We start from the raw sequence: 16,301 nt of genomic DNA, 5'->3' as shown, positions 1-16,301 counted from the left end.
AGCCAAACTAGCAAAAGGCAAAGGGCCAGAAAGTTCTGAAGACCCACGTACATCCATAAAATCACCGGTATTATCAACTGGCTTTTTACTTCTCACATCTGTAGATAACCGTGATTCCCACAGTTTCCAAAAATGAGGAAAATCCCTCCCTATTATGGCCTCATGCACCAAGGTAGGGACCAGTCCCACTTTAATTATTGCTGACCCACAACAAGTTTCTATATTCACCTCAGCAGTGGCATAATGTTGGGTATCCCCATGTATGCAAGTTACCCCAATAGGTATTTGCTGGACCTTTAAGGGGTTCACTAACCCAGCTTTCACGAGGGTAACTAAACTTCCTGAATCTAGCAAGGCCTCTACCCGGTTACCCTCTAAGAACACATCACACATTTGTTTTTCCAGCTCAGGTGAAGGTACCACAGTACAGGCTAACCTAGCAAAGAAAGACATTCTGCGACATTCAAAGGCAGCATCACATTGCATGGGTTCTTGCGTGACTGGGCAATTGGCAATAACATGACCTGGCATACCACACCTAAAACATTTAATCACACGATTATCAACCCGTTTGGGCAGCATAGACCGTTCTAGCCCCATTGGCCTGTTTCCAGGGCCAGTGTTTACAGTCTCTCCCGCCTTGCGTTCTCTTAACCGCCCAGCAACGTTTTCCCACGGAACAGTCTTACCAGTCTTTACTGAAGGGCGCTGTCGAGGATCTATGGGTTGCTGGGTGGTCATCAGTAGTTCCTCTGCTGCCAAATACCTCTCTACCATGTCCACTAATTGGTCAGCAGTACCCGGGTTTCCATGGCTCACCCACTTGCGCAGGACCATGGGCAAAGATCTCAAGTAGCGGTCCATGACGACTCTTTCCACCATCTGGGGACCAGTTAATGTCTCTGGCTGTAGCCATTTTTTTGTTAGCTGAATAAGGTCGTGCATCTGGGAGCGCGGAGGCTTCTCCATGGCGTACAGCCAACGGTGCACCCGTTGTGCTCGTACTGACAGCGTGACTCCCAGGCGGGTCAGGATCTCAGTCTTTAGTTTATCATAGTCCCGAGCCTCAGCAGGGCTTAAATCAAAGTAAGCTTTTTGGGGCTCACCTGACAGGAAAGGTGCCAGCAGACTGGCCCACTGTGCTTTCGGCCAGTTCTCACGCTCGGCAGTCCTTTCAAACGTGGTCAGATAGGCCTCCACATCATCAGCCTCTGTCATTTTCTGCAGGAAGTGACTGGCCCGTATAGAACTAGAGCTGGTTGGAGCACTGACGGCCACATCTCCAACCCGAGCTGCAAGTCTCTGCACCACTTCTGCTAAGGCCTCTCTATCCTGACGCTGTTGCCTGTAAAGTTCATCAACAACTGCCTGCTGTTGTCTCTTATTTTCCTCCATTGCCACCTGCTGCTGTCTGTTGGCCTCCTGCTGTAGTCTCCAATTTTCCTCCATTGCCACCTGCTGTTGTCTCCTATTTTCCTCCATTGCCACCTGCTGTTGTCTCCTATTTTCCTCCATTGCCACCTGCTGCTGCTTTCACTTATGCGTAGAACGGTGTGCTCGCATTCTCCACCAAGTTGTAACACTGTAGGGGTGCAAGGCGCCTTTTCCTGGGGAATATGGCCGCATGCAGCAGCTGAGGAACAACACAAGTCCAGTTTCTGGTACAACTGACCCCGGCCAGTTTTATTGAAACAGAAAATAAAACAAACCCCAAAATAAAAATACCTTGCCTGTCCGGCACTAACTAAACATAAGATATTCCTAACTGTCACTAAACAAAACACAGAGTTCTTCAGTACATACTGTATAGCTTACTTGCATCAGAAAACGTGTCTCTCACACACAGATCCTGCAGCCTTCCCAGGCAGTCTGCCCCTACTAATCAGGCTAGCAGCCCTATAACACACTTATACAGCTGAAACCCTGATTAGCCCTCTGTGAGGCCAAAGACCCGAACTGGGCCCAATGTCTAGAACTCTCCTTATCTCTCTCTTAGAGCCTATACCCAGCTTTTACAGCAAACTGAAAAGGTTCTGACAAAACCAAAAGCATTTTTCCTAGAAGTTAACACTTTTTTTAAAACATGTAAGACAAGAACCTGGGACAAACATACCTGCCCTCAAACACTATCCCAGTGTTCTTGTCACAATATATATATATATATATATATATATATATATATATATATATATACAGGTTGAGTATCCCTTATCCAAAATGCTTGGGACCAGAGGTATTTTGGATATCGGATTTTTCCGTATTTTGGAATAATTGCATACCATAAGGAGATATCATGGTGATGGGACCTAAATCTAAGCACAGAATGCTTTTATGTTACATATACACCTTATACACACAGCCTGAAGGTAATTTTAGACAATATTTTTTATCATTAAACAAAGCATGTGTACATTCACACAATTCATTTATGTTTCATATACACCTTATACACACAGCCTGTCAGTCATTTAATACAATATTTTTAATAACTTTGTGTATTAAACAAAGTTTGTGTACATTGAGCCATCAAAAAACAAAGGTTTCACTATCTCACTATCACTCAAAAAAGTCCGTATTTCGGAATATTCTGTATTTCGGAATATTTGGATATGGGATACTCAACCTGTGTGTGTGTGTGTGTGTATATATATATATATATATATATATATATATATATATATATATATATATATATATATATATACACATACTGTTGCAATACCATATATAGTGGATAGAACTACACACTTCTGCAATGTTTTATAATAACAGAACATCCAGGTACAGACCTGGGTTCATATTTCCACATAACTCCGCCTTGCCACATAACATTTCATCCCAGCTTTCATCACTGGCTGACCGCCATTTTGTGAAACCAGCGGAGCCTCTGAGAAACATGTATTGCACCTTTTCTTCCTAATTAGCAGTACACTACATACAGGGCGGGTGTTGCCTTCCCTTTATTATTCCTTTGTTTCACTATCCTTTCCCCACAGATAGCAGGAAACGATATCAGACCTCTCCAAGGGTATACCCCTCGATGTAACGCCGGTCCAAGAAACTGCCGTTTCCTGGGGTATGCGGCAGCAGGGGTTCTACCTTGTCTGGAGCAGGTAGGTTGTGGAACAATTGTCCTCTAGGTTACCGGATTGTTTGGATCACCTGATTCCTTGGGCAGATCAGAGTCCTGATTCTGCTTTATATTCTTTTAAGGTCACCAAGGACGTCTGTATACTCGGAGCCTGCATTTCCGCTTGGGCTGTCTTAACCCAACAACCTTTGGGGCTGCGACAGTGACAGGCGGATATTGAAACCTAAGAGCAGCAGGTTCATTACGGGCCTAGTCGGGAAGGATCTTCCTGCCTGGATCTTTCAGGCCATTGGGGGTAAGTCCACTTTTCTTTCCCCTACTGCTGCTCCAGCTCCAAGACGGACCTATACCGGTCTTTCCTTTAGATCTTTCTGTGCCCTTTCCAGGTTTTCGAGTCCATGACAGGGGCGGTATCCGTCACCAAGGGATCTCAAAGTAAGAGGCTGAGGCAGAGTTTCAGCATCCTCAAACCAGTCTGATTATAGGTCCTCCAACACACCGACCGCAGGTCAGCCCTCCCTCCCACCTGGGATATCCCAGGGTGGGCGCATATCTGTGGTTTTTCTGGGAGGCCTGAGTATGCTTGGGTTAGGTTTCGCATCATGGGTGGTTACATACTCGATTTTGGAGTCCAACCGCCTCAGGGGTCCCTCACCACGGGTCTGCCAGTTTACGACGTCAAGAGAGTCGTACTGCAGGCGGTGTTCCAGATGCTACTGACCGCAAGGGTGCAGTTCCCTGTTTCCGCACATCATTGGAATCGGGGCATTTTCTCAGGTCTTTGTTTTTTTCCCCGTGCCGAAGCCAGATGGCTCGGCCAGGCCTATTCTGAACTTAACATCCTTTAAGTCTGCGATTGCTAGTTTGAAGAAAAAAGGGGTTTTAGGCGTCCTTAGTCATCAGGGATGCCTGTTTACTGGTTTCCATTGGGCTTCCTCATCGGGCTTTTCTCCGATTCGTGGTACAGGATACTTAGTTCCACTGTCAGACCTTTCCGCTCGGTCTCTCTTCCGCTCCCACCGTGTTCATGAAGGTCACAGGATAGCACTACTTCATAGGCAGGGAGTGATGTTTGTTCCCTAACTGGACAATCCACTGCTGGAAATCCACTCTGCAGATTAGGTTGCTTCTGAATATCCGGAGGATCCAGGATCTTCTGATTCGAATCGGGTCCCATTTATACTCCTCGTACTGTTTTTCTGTGTTTAGGGATGGTTCTCAACTCGGTCTGTCTCTCTTCAGCCAAGTGACGGCACTGGGAGAGGTCACCTACATTCTTTTCTGAACAGAGGACGACAATCTTCATTCCAGGTCAAGCCGCCAGGTCAGGCACCCGGGTGAGTGGACATTCCCAGGAGTTTTGTCAGCTGGTCCGCTGTTGGCGGAGAACTCGGATCGACCTCATGGCATTCTGACTGACTCTTGAACCCTTTTCTACTCTCGGACGTGAGCTCTGGTGGCAGTAGCTGAGGATGCGCTCACTGCTCCTTGGAGTTTCTGGTTAGTCTATCTTTCCTTCTTTTCTGTTTCTTCCTCACTTTCTGCAACACATAAAGGGAGAATGAGTGCTAGTCCTTCCGGTGACTCCAATTTGGTCGCGCATGACTTGAAGATCCACCCTACACCTGTTGTCAGTAGAGGAGCCTCGGCTCCTACCATCTGCGGGAATGTCTACTTCAACAGGGTCCTTTTCTTTGTTCAGTCTTACCCAGGTTTCGTTTAACGGCGTGGCTGTTCACGAGACCTTCTCAGAAGGAAGGAGTTCCCTAGTTCGGTTATACCTACTGAGCCCCGATTTCGGAAGTCTGTTACCTCGTCTCACTGTTGCCACTTTTGGAAACTTTACGTAGCTTGGTGTGGGTGACGAGGGTTTTTCATTTAGCCGCTTTGGTTTCTCCGGGTGGTTTGCTCGGCTGCGCTTCGACTAGGTTGACCTGAATTTCACGTCTCTGCTCTTTCGGTTTTCTTCCAAAGGAAATTAGCATGGCTGCCGGAAGTTCGGGCTCTCTTGCAAGGAGTACTCTACCGGCAGCCCCTCTTTTTAGAATAAGGTTACAGCTGAGCTTCATACTCAGCTGTCGATTCTTCCAGGGGTGATGTCCGCTTTTCATATAAATCTGACACTTGTGTTTTCGGCCCTTTTTGGATGTTGTCAGGGCTCGCCGACTCTCTCTACAGAGGTCTTCGGCTATTCGACAAATTGATTTCTTCTTTGTTCTGTACGATGCTCCCGTCCTAAATGGCCGGGGTCCCAGCAGACGTTGGGCCATTGGAGACGTCTGTCCATTAGACAGTCTTATTTGGCGGTTGCTCGAGAGCCTTCGTTTTCCATTTCGGCACACTCCACGTGCTCTGGGGGACCTTCGGGGGCGGCCGTCCACGGGGTTTGCATGAATGCTTCATGTTGCGATGCCGCTTAGTCGGTACATCATACGTTTATCACGTTTTACGGATTTGACATTTTTGCGGCCTCTGTGCCACAGGTTGGCCGAGCGGTTTTGCAGGACTCTCAGCACTTTCCCTCCCATCTTGGGAACTCTGGGACGTCCCCATTGTATCTGCACTCCAGTGGCCCCTAGTGGATGAAGGAGAAATCAGGATTTTGGTACTTACCGATAAATCTCTTTCTCCGATTCCACAGGGGCCACTGGACGCCCACCCAGCGCTGTTTCCTCCTTCTACAATTATCGGGTTGCATATCACTGTGTGACTGTGCCTTTTGTTCCTATTACCCTATATTTCCGGGTTTCCTTGGTATTATCTTGTTTTAGTTGGCTTAGCGAACCTCCTCTACTTTGACGTTGGTCTATTCCAGCTCTCCTCGGGCACAGTTTTAACTAGACTGGCTTGTAGGGGGGACATAGTAGGGGAGGAGCTAGTCACATGGTTATAGTGGCCCCTGTGGAATTGGAGAAAGGGATTTATTGGTAAGTACCAAAATCCTGATTTTACCTCATTCTCAACACCTGGCTGACATACGTCAGGAATCCTGGGAAAATCCGGGAACAAAATCCACACCGCATAAGAGACTGTTGGCTCGCTATCCTCTCTCTGCGGAGCTATGTAAAAATAAGAATTTACTTACCGATAATTCTATTTCTCGTAGTCCGTAGTGGATGCTGGGGACTCCGTCAGGACCATGGGGATTAGCGGCTCCGCAGGAGACAGGGCACAAAAATAAAAGCTTTAGGACTAGGTGGTGTGCACTGGCTCCTCCCCCTATGACCCTCCTCCAAGCCTCAGTTAGGACACTGTGCCCGGACGAGCGTACACAATAAGGAAGGATTTTGAATCCCGGGTAAGACTCATACCAGCCACACCAATCACACTGTACAACTTGTGATCTGAACCCAGTTAACAGCATGATAACAGAGGAGCCTCTGAAAAGATGGCTCACAACAATAACAACCCGATTTTTGTAACAATAACTATGTACAAGTATTGCAGACAATCCGCACTTGGGATGGGCGCCCAGCATCCACTACGGACTACGAGAAATAGAATTATCGGTAAGTAAATTCTTATTTTCTCTGACGTCCTAAGTGGATGCTGGGGACTTCGTCAGGACCATGGGGATTATACCAAAGCTCCCAAACGGGTGGGAGAGTGCGGATAACTCTGCAGCACCGAATGAGAGAACTCCAGGTCCTCCTCAGCCAGGGTATCAAATTTGTAGAATTTTGCAAACGTGTTTGCCCCTGACCAAGTAGCAGCTCGGCAAAGTTGTAAAGCCGAGACCCCTCGGGCAGCCGCCCAAGATGAGCCCACCTTCCTTGTGGAATGGGCCTTTAAAGATTTTGGCTGTGGCAGGCCTGCCACAGAATGTGCAAGCTGAATTGTACTACAAATCCAACGCACAATCGTCTGCTTAGAAGCAGGAGCACCCAGCTTGTTGGGTGCATACAGGATAAACAGCGAGTCAGTTTTCCTGACTCCAGCCGTCCTGGAAACATATATTTTCAGGGCCCTGACAACGTCTAGCAACTTGGAGTCCTCCAAGTCCCTAGTAGCCGCAGGCACCACAATAGGTTGGTTCAGGTGAAACGCTGAAACCACCTTAGGGAGAAACTGAGGACGAGTCTGCAGTTCTGCCCTGTCCGAATGGAAAATCAGATATGGGCTTTTGTGAGACAAAGCCGCCAATTCTGACACTCGCCTGGCCGAGGCCAGGGCCAACAGCATGGTCACTTTCCTTGTGAGAAATTTCAAATCCACAGATTTGAGCGGTTCAAACCAATGTGATTTGAGGAATCCCAGAACTACGTTGAGATCCCACGGTGCCACTGGAGGCACAAAAGGGGGTTGTATATGCAGTACTCCCTTGACGAATGTCTGGACTTCAGGAACTGAAGCCAATTCTTTCTGGAAGAAAATCGACAGAGCCGAAATTTGAACCTTAATGGACCCCAATTTGAGGCCCATAGACACTCCTGTTTGCAGGAAATGCAGGAATCGACCCAGTTGAAATTCCTCCGTGGGGGCCTTCCTGGCCTCACACCACGCCACATATTTTCGCCAAATGCGGTGATAATGTTGTGCGGTCACCTCCTTCCTGGCATTGACCAGGGTAGGTATGACCTCTTCCGGAATGCCTTTTTCCCTTAGGATCCGGCGTTCAACCGCCATGCCGTCAAACGCAGCCGCAGTAAGTCTTGGAACAGACAGGGTCCTTGCTGAAGCAAGTCCCTTCTTAGCGGCAGAGGCCATGGGTCCTCTGTGAGCATCTCTTGAAGTTCCGGGTACCAAGTCCTTCTTGGCCAATCCGGAGCCACGAGTATAGTTCTTACTCCTCTCCGTCTTATAATTCTCAGTACCTTGGGTATGAGAGGAAGAGGAGGGAACACATACACTGACTGGTACACCCACGGTGTTACCAGAGCATCCACAGCTATTGCCTGAGGGTCCCTTGACCTGGCGCAATACCTGTCCAGTTTTTTGTTGAGGCGGGACGCCATCATGTCCACCTTTGGTCTTTCCCAACGGTTCACAATCATGTGGAAGACTTCTGGGTGAAGTCCCCACTCTCCCGTCCTGCTTCTTGTGCCGCCCTGTCTGTTTACGTGGGCGACTGCCGTGATGTTGTCCGACTGGATCAGCACCGGCTGAACTTGAAGCAGAGGTCTTGCTAGGCATAGAGCATTGTAAATTGCCCTTTGCTCCAGTATATTTATGTGGAGAGAAGTCTCTAGACTTGACCACGTTCCCTGGAAATTTCTTCCCTGTGTGACTGCTCCCCAGCCTCTCAGGCTGGCATCCGTGGTCACCAGGATCCAATCCTGAATGCCGAATCTGCGGCCCTCTAGTAGATGAGCACTCTGCAGCCACCACAGAAGAGACACCCTTGTCCTCGGAGACAGGGTTATCCGCTGATGCATCTGAAGATGCGATCCGGACCATTTGTCCCGCAGATCCCACTGAAAAGTTCTTGCGTGAAATCTGCCAAATGGAATCGCTTCGTAAGAAGCCACCATTTTTCCCAGGACCCTTGTGCAATGATGCACTGACACTTTTCCTGGTTTTAGGAGGTTCCTGACTAGCTCGGATAACTCCCTGGCTTTCTCCTCCGGGAGAAACACCTTTTTCTGGACTGTGTCCAGAATCATCCCTAGGAACAGCAGACGTGTCGTTGGGATCAGCTGCGATTTTGGAATATTTAGAATCCAGCCGTGCTGTTGTAGCAGTACCCGAGATAGTGCTACTCCGACCTCCAACTGTTCCCTGGACTTTGCCCTTATCAGGAGATCGTCCAAGTAAGGGATAATTAAGACGCCTTTTCTTCGAAGAAGAATCATCATTTCGGCCATTACCTTGGTAAAGACCCGGGGTGCCGTGGACAATCCAAACGGCAGCGTCTGAAACTGATAATGACAGTCCTGTACTACGAACCTGAGGTACCCTTGGTGAGAAGGACAAATTGGGACATGAAGGTAAGCATCCTTGATGTCCAGGGACACCATATAGTCCCCTTCTTCCAGGTTCGCTATCACTGCTCTGAGTGACTCCATCTTGAATTTGAACCTTTGTATGTAAGTGTTCAAAGATTTCAGATTTAGAATAGGTCTCACCGAGCCGTCTGGCTTCGGTACCACAAATAGTGTGGAATAATACCCCTTTCCCTGTTGTAGGAGGGGTACTTTGATTATCACCTGCTGGGAATACAGCTTGTGAATTGCTTCCAATACTGCCTCCCTGTCGGAGGGAGACGTTGGTAAAGCAGACTTCAGGAACCTGCGAGGGGGAGGCGTCTCGAAATACAATCTGTACCCCTGGGATACTACCTGTAGGATCCAGGGGTCTACTTGCGAGTGAGCCCACTGCGCGCAGAAACTCTTGAGACGACCCCCCACCGCACCTGAGTCCGCTTGTAAGGCCCCAGCGTCATGCTGAGGACTTGGCAGAAGCGGTGGAGGGCTTCTGTTCCTGGGAAGAGGCTGTCTGCTGCAGTCTTTTTCCCTTTCCTCTACCCCGGGGCAGATATGACTGGCCTTTTGCCCGCTTGCCCTTATGGGGACGAAAGGACTGAGGCTGAAAAGACGGTGTCTTTTTCTGCTGAGAGGTGAGTTGGGGTAAAAAGGTGGATTTTCCAGCTGTTGCTGTGGCCACCAGGTCCGAAAGACCGACCCCAAATAACTCCTCCCCTTTATACGGCAATACTTCCATGTGCCGTTTGGAATCCGCATCACCTGACCACTGTCGTGTCCATAAACATCTTCTGGCAGAAATGGACATCGCACTTACTCTTGATGCCAGGGTGCAAATATCCCTCTGTGCATCACGCATATATAGAAACGCATCTTTTAAACGCTCTATAGTCAATAAAATACTGTCCCTGTCAAGGGTATCAATATTTTCAGTCAGGGAATCCGACCAAGCCACCCCAGCGCTGCACATCCAGGCTGAGGCAATCGCTGGTCGCAGTATAACACCAGTATGAGTGTATATACTTTTTAGGACATTTTCCAGCTTCCTATCAGCTGGTTCCTTGAGGGCGGCCGTATCAGGAGACGGTAACGCCACTTGTTTTGATAAGCGTGTGAGTGCCTTATCCACCCTAGGGGGTGTTTCCCAACGCGCCCTAACTTCTGGCGGGAAGGGGTATAATGCCAATAATTTCTTAGATATTAGCAGTTTTTTATCGGGGGAAACCCACGCATCATCACACACTTCATTTAATTCTTCTGATTCAGGAAAAACTACGGGTAGTTTTTTCACACCCCACATAATACCCTTTTTTGTGGTACTTGTAGTATCAGAAATATGCAAAGCCTCCTTCATTGCCGTGATCATGTAACGTGTGGCCCTACTGGAAAATACGTTTGTTTCTTCACCGTCGACACTGGAGTCAGTGTCCGTGTCCGTGTCTGTGTCGACCGACTGAGGTAATGGGCGCTTTAGAGCCCCCGACGGTGTCTGAGACGCCTGGACAGGCACTAACTGATTTGCCGGCTGTCTCATGTCGTCAACAGTTTTCTGTAAAGTGCTGACACTATCACGTAATTCCTTAAATAAGACCATCCAGTCAGGTGTCGACTCCCTAGGGGGTGACATCACTAATACAGGCAATTGCTCCGCCTCCACACCATTTTCCTCCTCATACATGTCGACACACGCGTACCGACACACAGCACACACACAGGGAATGCTCTGATAGAGGACAGGACCCCACTAGCCCTTTGGGGAGACAGAGGGAGAGTTTGCCAGCACACACCAAAGCGCTATATATGTATAGGGACAACCTTTTAAATAAGTGTCTATCCCTTATAGCTGCAATATATCTATATCTAGCCAAATAAGTGCTCCCCCTCTCTTTTTTACCCTGTTTCTGTAGCAGGAGTGCAGGGGAGAGTCTGGGAGCCTTCCTACCAGCGGAGCTGTGTGGAAAAATGGCGCTTGTGTGCTGAGGAGATAGGCTCCGCCCCCTTCTCGGCGGCCTCTCTCCCGCTTTTTCTGAGGTAAAATGACAGGAGTTAAATACATCCATATAGCCCAGGAGCTATTTGTGATGTATTTTTAGTCATATATAGTGTTTTCATTGCGTCTCAGGGCGCCCCCCCCCAGCGCCCTGCACCCTCAGTGACCGCGGTGTGAAGTGTGCTGAGAGCAATGGCGCACAGCTGCAGTGCTGTGCGCTACCTTTATGAAGACATGGACGTCTTCTGCCGCCGATTTCTGGACCTTTTCTGTCTTCAGCATCTGTAAGGGGGCCGGCGGCGCGGCTCCGGGACCCATCCATGGCTGGGCCTGTGATCGTCCCTCTGGAGCTAATGTCCAGTAGCCAAGAAGCCCAATCCACTCTGCACGCAGGTGAGTTCGCTTCTTCTCCCCTTAGTCCCTCGATGCAGTGAGCCTGTTGCCAGCAGGACTCACTGAAAATAAAAAAAACCTAAGTCTATACTTTTATTCCAAGCAGCTCAGGAGAGCTACCTAGATTGCACCCTTCTCGGCCGGGCACAAAAACCTAACTGAGGCTTGGAGGAGGGTCATAGGGGGAGGAGCCAGTGCACACCACCTAGTCCTAAAGCTTTTATTTTTGTGCCCTGTCTCCTGCGGAGCCGCTAATCCCCATGGTCCTGACGGAGTCCCCAGCATCCACTTAGGACGTCAGAGAAAATTGGGAAACTCCTCCGACTGTAGATTCTCATGTTGCACGCATGGTAGTTTCCTCAGCTCTGCCAGTGACTACCATCACCTCTCTGAAGGAACCGACGGATAGACATGTGGAGGGTTGTTTGAAAGTGATTTATACCCTAACGGGGGCTATGCATAGACCAACCATTGCAGCGACATGGGCTGCTGAAGCTGTTGAAGCATGGGCTCAGGAGCTGGAGGCGGACCTACCTTCCAATGCTTCTGATCATGCCAGACAATGTCTCTCATATATTGTCACTGCTTCTCTTTACCTTGAGGCGGCTTCCGATGCCGGGGTGCTGGTGGCCAAGGCTGCCACTATGTCCATCTTGGCTTGACGTATCCATTGGTTGAGATCCTGGTCGGTGAGAATGGATTCTAAGAAAACCCTGGAGGTGCTTCCTTTTAAGGGAGACATTCTTTTTGGAGAAGACCTCAGTAAGATTGTGGCTGACCTGGTTTCTGCTAAAACAGCTTGCCTACCAAGAACGGCTCCTTCTGCACAGAAGGCTAAAAGTACTTTCTCTCGGCAGTTTCGTCCTCCAGGTAAAGCAAAAGGTCAGGCGTACCCGAAACAAGCTCGTACTTCCAAACCTGCCAAGGCCAAACCAAAACGGGCATGGGCTGCCCGTCAGCCTGCTTCCAAAACTGACAAGCCTGCCGCGTGACGGGGTGGGCCTCCCTCCTGGGGGATCCCAGGGTGGGGGCCGGCTTCTAGGTTTTTCCCAGGAATGGTTGAAGACCACTTCAGATGCCTGGGTAAGGGAAGTTGTCACTCGCGGTTATGCCGTATCCTTCAAGAAACGTCCCCCTCATCGATTTTGCTTGACAGATGTCCCTTTGGACCTGGTGAAGGCAAACACTCTTCATTCGGTGGTACAATCCTTCCTGACCACAGGAGTGGTAGTACAGGTGCCTCTGGCTCAGAGAGGCAAGGGGTACTATTCACCGCTGTTTCTAGTCCCGAAACCGAACGGGTCCTCGCGGCCCATTCTCACTTTCAAGTCCTTGAACAAGTATGTGAGGGTCTTCAAGTTTCGTATTGAAACTCTACACTCTACTGTTCTGGCCTTGGAGCCTGGGGACTATATGGTCTCCCTGGACATACAGGATACCTACCTGCATATTCCTATTGCAATGTCACATCAGCAGTACCTGAGGTTTGCGGTGGGCAACCTTCATTACCAATTTCGCCAAAGTAATGGCGGTAATGACGGCTGTAGTCCGCCGTCAAGGGGTCAAGATCCTGCTGCCGTACCTGGACGATTGGTTGATCCTGGCACATTCCCCAGAAATTCTCCTGCGTCATCTAGATCTGACTGTCCAGTGCATGAAAGCCCACGGGTGGCTAGTCAACTGCAAGAAATCTTCCCTGGTTCATGCTCGGAGCATGGTGCACCTGGGAGTGTTATTGGACACTCACAACCAGCGGTTGTTCTTGTCTCAGGAGAAAGTCCTGAAGCTTCAGGACAGGATTCGATGCCTCCTATCTCGTCCGCAAGTATCGATACATTCAGCAATGCAAGTGCTAGGTCTCATGGTGTCAGCTTTCGACATGGTGGAGTATGCTCAATTTCATTCTCGCCCTCTGCAGAAGTTAATTCTTGCCAAGTGGGATGGCCTGCCTCACCGGATCAGATCTCAAATGATCTCCTTGTCTCCGGAGGTCCGCCTGTCACTGAGCTGGTGGCTTCAGGACCATCTATTGAGCAGGGGTCGTCCCTTCTGGATATCCAACTGGGTCCTGCTGACGACGGATGCCAGTCTGAGAGGTTGGGGCGCGATATTGGAACAACACTCCCTTCAGGGTCGGTGGACCGAGGAGGAGTCTCCCGATAAACATTCTGGAACTGCGGGCGGTGTTCAATACACTGAACCTGGCCCAGCATTTGATACAGAACAGACATGTTCAAGTGCAATCGGACAACGCCACCACGGTGGCGATCATCAAGGCGACACTCAAAGCAGCATGGCAATGAGGGAAGTATCACGGATTCTTCAGTGGGCAGAATGCCATCTGCTGGCCATATCTGCAGTGTTCATTCCGGGAGTCCTAAACTGGGAAGCGGACTTTCTCAGTCATCAGGACGTACAGCCGGAGAGTGGAGTGTCCATCCGGAAGTCTTTCAACTTCTCGTGGACAAGTGGGGCCTTCCAGATGTGGACCTGATGGCATCTCGACACAATCACAAGGTTCCAGTCTTCGGAGCAAGGACAAGGGATCCTCAAGCAGCATTCGTGGATGCTCTGGCAATTCCATGGAAATTTCGGCTGCCGTACGTGTTCCCTCCGGTGTCACTCCTGCCCGGAGTAATAAAGAAGTTCAAGCAAGAAGGAGGAATCCTACTTCTGATCGCCCCAGCATGGCCCAGACGGCACTGGTTCTCTGATCTACAGGGCCTTTTGCTAGATTATCCCATTCTACTTCCACAACGACCAGACCTCCTCGTACAGTGCCCTTGTGTTTACCAGGACTTGGCCCATCTGGCTTTGACGGCATGGCTCTTGAAGCTTCCGTCTTGAGGGCCAAGGGTTTTTCTGAGGCGGTCATTCATACTATGTTGAAGGCCCGTAAGCCGGCTGCTGCTCGGATTTACCATAGGGTCTGGAATTCTTACTTTACTTGGTGCGCGTCTTATAATCATGACATTTTCAAGTTTATTAGAGCAGCTCCATGGAAGTGAACAAGCCCGTGACCGGGTGAAACGCGTTTTCCCCTCTTTCCTGCGGGCCCCTCTTCTACCTGAAGACTGCATGGGTGATATTTGACATTTACTTGTAGTAATGAACGGCTTTTTTTTTGGCTTAAACCTAAATTATCACTAGCTTAGTGAGATTCCTTTTTGCACATTTCCATTGTGAATTTTCCCAGGGGTATTATAACTAAGCTTGAGGCAATACCTAACTATCATTTGCTCTATAAATACCAGTTCTGACGCCTTAGCTTTTATACTGCTAGGTGCAGGAAAAACGTCCTACTTTGTGATTGCAGGCATCCTCAGGTATACTTTATACTCCATATCTGCTCAATCCCTCATTAAACTCATAGGGACAGGTGGAATGTGGTCCCGCAGTTAAGTCTGTTTAAAGCATCTCAAACTGTGTGTTTTTTCATTTTTTCATTTTGTCCTAATCCTGTCGAGTCCTGTGTATATTACGCTTTTTTGATAAATTGCATGTGGTTCTAGAGACTGAAATCGGCACAACTAATTAGGTTTTTTGGATGCTTCAGTTCATGATTTATTGTGTTTAAAATTGAATACTATACCTACTAATATCACTGGCGCTCCATTGTATAACCTATAAAGCCTACAGTCAGGACTAGTGGTGGTGTGTGGTCTTGTATCAGGTCCACCGCAGGTACTGTAGTTACACGTCCTCAGGGGGTCTTTCAATACCTCATTCCTCCTGTCAGATTATTCTTACTATTTTTACAGCACGGCAATATTGGTCCTTGCTCAATATCGTAACACTCATTGCAGTGGTTCCAACACCAATGTCAATCTTCTTTCTCTTTCTTGCCCTTTCCATTCTTTTCTTTTTTCCGTGAACTCTCATCCACGATTCTGGTGAACGTGTCCCCCAGGAGACACGTTTCTCCCGTCTAACGAGGACAGCAGATTCACGCTCATAAGATCTATCCCATTCTTTCTCCCCATCTTTTCCCTCACCCCTCTCTCAGAAGAAAACCCATTCCTCTGTTTCGGTGCACTCTCATTAGTGACACAGGGCAAGTCTTCCTACGACCATACCCCTACGCTCACGCCCAATCTCGTCCGATCTTGGAAGCTAAACGGAGGTGGGCTAGGTCAGTACCTAGACGGGCGACCGCTAGGGAATACCCAGTGCAGTAGGAAGACCGCATTCCCTGTGGGATAACACTAACAGCAGGATCACCACTTCTACTTATTCTCACTATTTTTCAGTGTTAAGATCCCACTCTTGTCCATCGAACGAAATTTCTCTAAGACAGACTCCAATTATCAGGGTTAGATCTCAGTCTGGGGGTGTTCCCTCTCTCGAAATCAACCCTATTTAGGGCTTTATTAATACAAACACAGTTTGTACAGATCTTTGGCAGACGGAAGCAGCATGGTATGTAGCTATCTTCCAATATGCATTTATCTAAGCATAATTAAGATCTGAATGCTTTTTTCCTCTGTTGGAATGTCAACATTTACTTATGTTAATCCTCATTATTGAGTTTTGTTTTGTGCTGCGTTCCCATTTATTTTAAGAGTAGAAATAAAGAATTGATCATTTCTTAGACACATCACTAATCATTAGACACTAAGATACAACAAGAATGCGCCCCAACAAGAGTCATACTTTTTCTTTCTTTGTTATAAGTTCTGAAACCAGCAAGAGTGTCAATCAATCAACACATTCGGTTGCTGGGGAAAGTGGTTGCGGCCTACTAGGCCATTCAGTTTGGCAGGTTCCATGCCAGAGTGTTCCATTGGGACCTGTTGGACAAGTGGTCCGGGTATCACCTACACATGCACCGGAGGATAATCCTGTCTTCCAAGACCAGGGTCTCACTCCTGTGGTGGATGCACAGCTCTCACCTCCTAGAGGGGCG

The 16,301-nt window shown here is 48.6% G+C and overlaps 1 protein-coding gene and 1 pseudogene across 2 annotated transcripts in view; one reads left to right on the top strand and one right to left on the bottom strand.

Moving 5' to 3' along the window:
* The window catches only part of GLA (galactosidase alpha), a 649,316-nt gene that overhangs the window by 169,133 nt on the left and 463,882 nt on the right, over positions 1–16,301 (bottom strand). The gene's annotated exons all lie outside the window — the stretch shown is intronic.
* On the top strand, positions 15,458–15,576 carry LOC134951792 (5S ribosomal RNA; annotated as a pseudogene).

Source organism: Pseudophryne corroboree, chromosome 8 (assembly GCF_028390025.1).
Source record: "Pseudophryne corroboree isolate aPseCor3 chromosome 8, aPseCor3.hap2, whole genome shotgun sequence".
NCBI lineage: Eukaryota > Metazoa > Chordata > Amphibia > Anura > Myobatrachidae > Pseudophryne > Pseudophryne corroboree.
The sequence above is the reverse complement of the archived record's forward strand: the minus strand, read 5'-3'. Positions and strand labels throughout refer to the sequence as shown.